Genomic DNA, 7,737 nt, shown 5'->3' with positions numbered 1-7,737 from the left:
TGGTCAATATTAGATTGATCATCTAAACAGAAAATTCACAAAGATATTCAGGTCTTGAACTCAGCTCTGGATCAAGTGGACCAGATAGATATCTACAGAACTTTCCACCCAAAAGCAACAGAATATACATTCTTCTCAGCATCACATGGCACTTACTCTAAAATCAATCACATAATTTGAAGTAAAACACTCCTCAGCAAATACAAGGAAACTGAAATTATAACAAACAGTCTCTCAGACCACAGCACAATCAAATCAGAACTCAAGAGTAAGAAACTCACTCAAAACCACACATGGAAATTGAACAACCTGCTCCTGAATGATTCCTGGGTAAATAATAAAATTAAGGCAGAAATCAAGAAGTTCTCTGAAACTAATGAGAACAAACAGACAACATACCAGAATCTCTGGGACACAGCTAAAATAGTGTTAAGAGGAATATTTATAGCTCTAAATCCCCACATCAAAAAGGAAGAAAGATGTCAAATTGACATTCTAACATCACAACTAAAAGAACTAGAGAAGTAAGAACAAACAAATTCAAAAGCTAGCAGAAGACAAGAAATAACCAAGGTCAGAGTAGAACTGAAGGAGATAGAGACAAAAAAAAGATTCTTCAAAAAAATCAACGAATCTAGGAGCTGATTTTCTGACCAAATTAATAAAACAGACCACTAGCTAAACTAATAAAGAAAACAGAGAGAAGAATCAAATAGACACAATAAAAAATGATAAAGGGATATCACCAGTGACCTCACAGAAATACAAACAACCATCAGAAAATACTATAAACACCTCTATGCAAAAAAACAAAACAAAACAAAAAAAAACCTGGAAAACCTAGAAGAAATAGATAAATTCCTGGAAACATACACCCTCCCAAGACTGAAGCAGAAAGAAGTTGAATCCCTGAACAGACCAATTATGAGTTCTGAAATTGAGGCAATAATAAACAGCTTCCCAACCAAAAAAAGCCAAGGACCAGACGATTCACAGAGGAATTCTACCAGTGGTACAAAGAGGAGTGGTACCATTTCTTCGGAAGCTAGTCCAAACCATTGAAAAGGAGGGACTTTTCCTTAAGTCATTTTATGAGGCCAGCATCATCCTCATACCAAAACCTGGCAGAGATACAACAACAACAAAAAAAGAAAACTTCATGCCAATATCCCTGGTGAACATTAATGCAAAAATCCTCAATAAAATATTGGCAAACCGAATCCAGCAGCACATCAAAAAGCTTATCTAACCATGATCATCAAGTCAGCTTCATCCCTGGGGTTCAAGTCTGGTTCAACATACGCAAATCGGTAAACATAATTCATCACATAAACAGAACTAAAGAAAAAAAAATCACACAATTATCTCAATAGATGCAGAAAAGGCTTTTGACAAAATTCAACATCCCTTCATGTTAAAAACTCTCAATAAACTACAGATCAAAGGGACATATCTCAAAATAATAAGAGCCATTTATGATAAACCACAACCAATATTATACCGAATGGGCAAAAGCTAGAAGCAGTCCCCTTGAAAACTGGCACAAGGCAAAAATGCCCTCTCTCACCACTCCTATTCAACATATTATTGGAAGTTCTGGCCAGGGCAATCAGGCAAAGAAAGAAATAAAGCATGTTCAAATAAGAAGAGAGGGAGTCAAATTGTCTCTCTTTGTAGATGACACATCCCTATATCCCTATATTTAGAAAACCCCTTCTTCTCAGTCCAGAAACTTCTTAGGCTGATAAGCAACCTCATCAAAGTCTCAGGATACAAAATCAATGTGCAAAAATCACAAGCAGTCCTATACACCAACAACAGGCAAGCAGAGAGAAAAATCAGGAGTGAACTCACTTCACAATTGCCACAAAGAGAATAAAATACCTAGGAATACAGCTAACAAGGGAAGTAAAGGACCTCTTCAAGGAGAACTACAAACCACTGCTCAAGGAAGTCAGAGAGGACACAAACAAATGGAGAAACATTCCATGTTCATGGACAGGAAGAATCAATGTCATGAAATGGCCATACTGCCCAAAATAATTTATAGATTTAATGCTATTCCCATTAAACTACCATTGTCATTCTTCACAGAATTAGAAAAAAACTACTTTAAAATTCGTATGAACCCAAAAAGAGCCCATATAGCCAAGACAATCCAAAGCAAAAAGAACAAAGCTTGAGACATCACTCTACCCAACTTCAAAGTATACTACAAGGCTATAGTAACCAAAACAGCATGGTACTGATACAAAAACAGACACATAGACCAATGGAACAGAATAGAGAACTCAGAAACAAGACCACACATCTACAACAATCTGATCTTTGACAAATCTGACAAAAACAAGCCATGGGGAAAGGATTCCCTACTTAATAAACAGTGCTGGGAAGAACTGGCTATCTACATGCAGAAAATTAAAAGTGGAACCCTTTTTTACACCTTATTCAAAAATTAACTCAAGATGGATTAAAAACTTAAATGTAAAACCCAAAACTATGAAAACCCTAGACAAAAATCTAGGCAATACCATTCAGCACATAGTCATGGGAAAAGATTTTATGATGAAATCACCAAAAGCAATTACAACAAAAGCTAAAATTGACAAATGATATCTAATTAAAGAGCTTCTGAACAGCAAAAGACACTGTCATCAGAGTGAACAGACAACCTACAGAATGGAAGAAAATTTTTTCAACCTATCCATCTAACAAAGGTCTAATATCCAGAATCTATTATACAAAGGACTTAAACAAATTTACAAGAAAAAAAAACAAGCAACCCTATTAACAAGTAGGCAAAGGATATGAACAGGCACTTCTCAAAAGAAGACATTTAAGCAGACAACAAACATATGAAAGAAAGTTCAACATTACTGATCATTAGAGAAATGCCAATCAAAACCACAATGAGATACCATCTCACGCCTGTCAAAATGGTGATTATTAAAAAGACAAGAAACAACAGATGCTGGCAAGGCTGCAGAGAAATAGGAACACTTTTACACCTTGGTGGGAACGTAAATTACTTCAACGATTGTGGAAGACAATGTGGCAATTCCTCAAACCAGAATACCATTTGACCCAGCAATCCCATTATCGGTTATATACCCAAAGGAATATAAATTACTCTATTATAAAGATACACACATGCGTATGTTCATTGCAGCACTATTCACAATAGCAAAGACATGAAATCTATCAAATGCCCATCAATGGTAGACTGGGTAAAGAAAATGTGGTATATATACACTATGGAATACTATGCAGCCATAAAAGGAATGAGGTCATGTCCTTTGCCAGGACATGGATGGAGCTAGAAGCCATTATCCTCAGCAAACGAAGGCAGGCACAGAAAACCAAACAACACATGTTCTCACTTATAAATGGGAGCTGAACAATGTGAACAGATGGACACGGGGAGGGGAATAACACACCCTGGGGCCTGTCAGTGGGGCGAGGTGAGGGAGAGCCTCAAGAAAAATAGCTAATGCATGTTGGGCTTAATACCTAGCTGGTGGGTTGGTAGGTGCAGCAAATCACCATGGCATACATTTACCTACATAACAAACACGCACATCCTGCACAGGTATCCTGGATCTTAAAATTTTTTTAGAAATCAGTGTTTCAAGAAGATAAATCTGGAATTTGTGTGCAGAATTCTTTTTTCCAGAAAGAAAAGAACAGAGATGAAAATACCAGTTACAGTGAAAGCTACTGCAAAAATCCAGGCAGTATATGATAAGAATGCCTATTAAAATATTTAAGTATTCTCTATAAGAATACTTTACATATTAAGAAAATGCAAAAATGAATTTAGAATAAAAATAAACTGAGATGGCCATTGGTACAACATAGGTTAAAAATAAACACAGAATATTTCTCAACACTTCTCTGTGGCATCAGTGAGCCCTTTGAATGAAAGGTTGAACTTAGCCTGGACAAGCAATTGTATTGAACAGTGTCATCTGAGAGAATTAATATAAATATTTATTTTAACACCTTTAAATGAAAGAAAATGATTTTACTCCTTCTAGAAGTGAATAATATACTCACTCCCTCATAATAGTTGCTCCTTAGCTTTACCTGCATTTGAAAGAGCAGGAGTTTGGGGTTCATTAATTAAATCTATGGTAACTACTTTCAGTAAAATCGCCATTAAACAATCACTAGTGGTAATTAACACAACTTTTAAAATAATTGGTAAGAGAATAAGCTGACAGCTTAGTAAAGCGTGTTGGGGGGTGAACAAACTTTTTGACACCATATTCCTTTTCTTTGATAAACTCAGTGAGGATGAAAAAGCTTTTCAAATTGGCTGATTTAACAACCTCTGTCCCACTAGAGAAAAATCTTTTCAGTCTGATGAGGCTGAAGCAATCTAAATGGAAATATTGGTTCCCACAGATTTCTATAGGCTTTGATGATAAAACCTTCTGCCTGGTATATTTCCTTTTGATCTAGCTGAAAAAGGATGCTGGGAGAGGCTAGGACCAGGCTCCTTCAATGACCAGCTGCTGATACAGCTGTGGCTTGTTAAGGCCACAGGACAAGGAACAGTTCCAACATGCTCCCTGTTTTATCACATTCTTAAGTTAACATTATATTACTAAGAAAATTGATATCCACACAGATGCAGAATTATGGCGTGTTCTGAAGGCCAAATGAATTGTAAAAATGATGAACCAGCTACATATTTCAAGAAATTATTAAGATGTAAATGCTTATCAATAAAACCTTTCTTCCAACTTAGAGATCTGAAAACAGCGATCTGCTTTTAGATCGTTTCCTTGTCTGTGACTGATGGGGAGAGAGTTTAAATTCTCCGGAGAAACACACTTTCTGGTCTCAAGTATCCAGACGGATTTGCATCCTGGATCTAACCTCAGAGGCTTAAGGAGTGCTACAGAAGGCCTCCAGCTGATATGGGGATCTTAGCTATGACTCTCGCTGCTTTCCATTAAGGAAATGAGAAACAACTCATTTTTACAAGGTGCTAACTAAGCTTGGCTGAGCAGCCCAACTGAAAAATGAAACATGCCCAAACACTTCATGTTTATAAAAACAAACTCCATTAACATGCCTGGCTTCCCTTTTCATAAAATTGAAGATGATTTATTACATATCTTAGAGCAGTCCAATTTTCCTATAAAATGCATGTTCTGTATTATGTTTGGCACATTTTAGACGATCAATGTGTAATTGTTCAACTGAATTACAATGGATTTGTTTTCCATGAAAATGATAATGGAGGATTTTACAGAACCTGTGATGACCCAATGGCATAAAATAGAGGGCTTATACAAACTTTAAGAACTGGTATGCACTCTAGAAAGGAAGTTAAACTTTTTTTTTTTTTAATGCCACAGTGTTCACCCTTCCAAAGTCAGCCTTAAAAGGAAGAAGTCCAAATTCTCTAACAACTTACTCCACCGAGTTGGGCCTCATTACAACAAGTCTCTTTAGTGTAATGCATGCATCTACAATCCCATATTAACCTTATTATTTAAATTATTCTAGTAAACCCAATCCTAGGACTTTTCTAAATTTCTTAAACATATTTCCAGTATAATCTCTACTATTTTTCATTATTCACTTAAAAAAAGGAGATTCAATAAGAAGGAAGGATATAAAACAATCATCTCTGTACCTACTCACTGAAATATAATATGTGGAATTGAAACCCTCTGTTTACCCAACCCTGATCCAATTACTTGCCCTTGATCCTCAGAAGTAACAACTTACTCCGATGTATCCAACTCTTAACTGAAATTTGCTCACCCACCTGTGGCCTAGGAACAAGGAAGAATAATAGAGTCATAGTGAAAATTAGTTTTACTTTTAATTTTTGCAAAGCACAGACTTAGTAGGGTTCCAATGATTTCATGTGTTTTTCAGAAGACACTGGTTCTCTTAACCCTATTGTGGAGATATACTTAACTACACTTACTGAAATGTTGGCCAAGAAGAAACAGACATTGTAGCGGCCTCAAAACCCATGCTTCTCTCATTACACTAGGCAACCTAGTCCCCTGTGTTGCACAAGAGGTCTCTAGCATTCTCTATGCACAGCCAAGTGCAGTTTTCTGCCCTTCTCTAATGCCATGTCTGTGTCTTAAAGAGGAAAGCAAATGTGAGGCTTCATAATAATGACATTAACAACTTCCAGTCACTTCTTTAGAGCTCTGGTCTGTTCCAGAGCAGGGTGTGCACACCCAAGGCAGGAGCAAATTGAGCCATTAGGTGATGGACAAATGACATTTTAATTCTTACTTAAATGTATTTTGATCTAAAGCAAAGAAGAAAGAAATTGAATATTAATACAGATAGTAGTATATATACAATTCATGAATAAATATACATATATTGAGGGTGCATGTTTAAAAGTTTTTCTTGTAATTTTTAACTGATAAAAGAGTAAAAGTTTTTCTTGTAATTTTTAACTGATAAAATATATTTGGAGAGCACAGATCCAAATAATTCATGTTTACTATCTGTGTTACCTGAGGAAAAATAGTTTCAAGACATGTTGTGTGATTCTAATCACATGCAGGTAATACTGATATAGTTTTATATACATAAACATACCAGATTAAATTATTTACCTCTGTTCCCATAAAAAATGATACAGTTCCTAGAACTTTTAGTTTAGCTGAGTACGTATAACTAAATATTCACTATTCATCAGCTTCACACTCTAGGTCTATTTTGAAAGACATTTTTATTTTATAATACACTTTTAGCTCTAAAAGGTTTTTAATTTGTTTTGTTTGAGAACCAGAGTTTAAAATGTCCAGAAGAGTTTTTCAGTTGAGGATAGTTAAAATTGTAAATAGTTACTTATTACTCCAATATTTATTGAGCATCTACTATGATACAGTAATGATACAAAGGTTAAAAAATAAATATTTTGTATTTGCTTTTTTTCAAGTGCTAAGAGTAAGTAATGAGCAAAAGATCATTGGTGGTTCCTATCTTCAAGGAATTTACTAAGAAATATAAAAGTTGAAATAAATTAGAGAAAATCTTTTAAGCAAAGTATGAACAAAGTCATGTAGACTGTATCTCTTCCATGTCCACCCTACTCTGCTCCTTCTTTCAGATTTCCTCTTCTATGAGCACTGCTCAAAACAAACAAACAAACAAAAACCAAACAGATCCCTAGACTTGCTCTTCATTTGCCCATATCTCGGGATCATTCAATATTCTCATTCTCCTGAACTTCACCTCCCATTTCAACTTCTTTATTTTACCTGACCAACTTTATTTGGGTGATATTGAGTTTAATTTGATTGACTAATCCTGGATCTTCTGAAATTCCTCCCTGGATTCATAGAAAGTCCTGAAAAAGGGAGGCCAAGAGCAGGACTTAGGAGCCCCAGAGCAGGCTAGAGGGGAAGAACTTTCATGAGGCAGGCTTTTGAAGGTGGCATAAATTATTTCACATAGACCAGCTAACTCGGTCAGTTGCATTTGGGAAAGCTTGTGAGTCTCTCTGCTATTGGCCATTTTCTTGCATTTTAATGATCCTTAAATTGTTCAAAGTAATTATCATTTTAAATTCTTATATTAGGGTCTCTTTAATTGGGAGCCTTTTACAGGGCCACAGCAACTTCCTTTGGATGTATTAAGCTTGCTGTCTTCCCCCACCGCACAAGGCTCTATACAAAGCAAGCACTTATTCTTCCTAGAAACATTTACTGGATACTGCCTCAAACAAGGCATGGTGATAGTGAT

General features: G+C 35.7%; 1 long non-coding RNA gene across 1 annotated transcript in view; it reads right to left on the bottom strand.

The window, feature by feature from the left end:
• Nucleotides 1–5,823: 5,823 nt before the first annotated feature.
• LOC116466456 (uncharacterized) overlaps nt 5,824–7,737 on the bottom strand; it is a 45,566-nt gene continuing 43,652 nt past the window's right edge. The window contains exons 5-6 of the long non-coding RNA XR_004247557.1: nt 7,254–7,342; nt 5,824–6,289 (exon numbers count right to left, since the gene is read on the bottom strand). This is a non-coding gene — a long non-coding RNA (uncharacterized LOC116466456). The remainder of the gene's footprint in view (nt 6,290–7,253; nt 7,343–7,737) is intronic.

This window comes from Hylobates moloch, unplaced genomic scaffold, assembly GCF_009828535.3.
Source record: "Hylobates moloch isolate HMO894 unplaced genomic scaffold, HMol_V3 SCAFFOLD_4, whole genome shotgun sequence".
Lineage (NCBI taxonomy): Eukaryota > Metazoa > Chordata > Mammalia > Primates > Hylobatidae > Hylobates > Hylobates moloch.
This window is presented reverse-complemented; position numbering and strand designations above follow the sequence as displayed.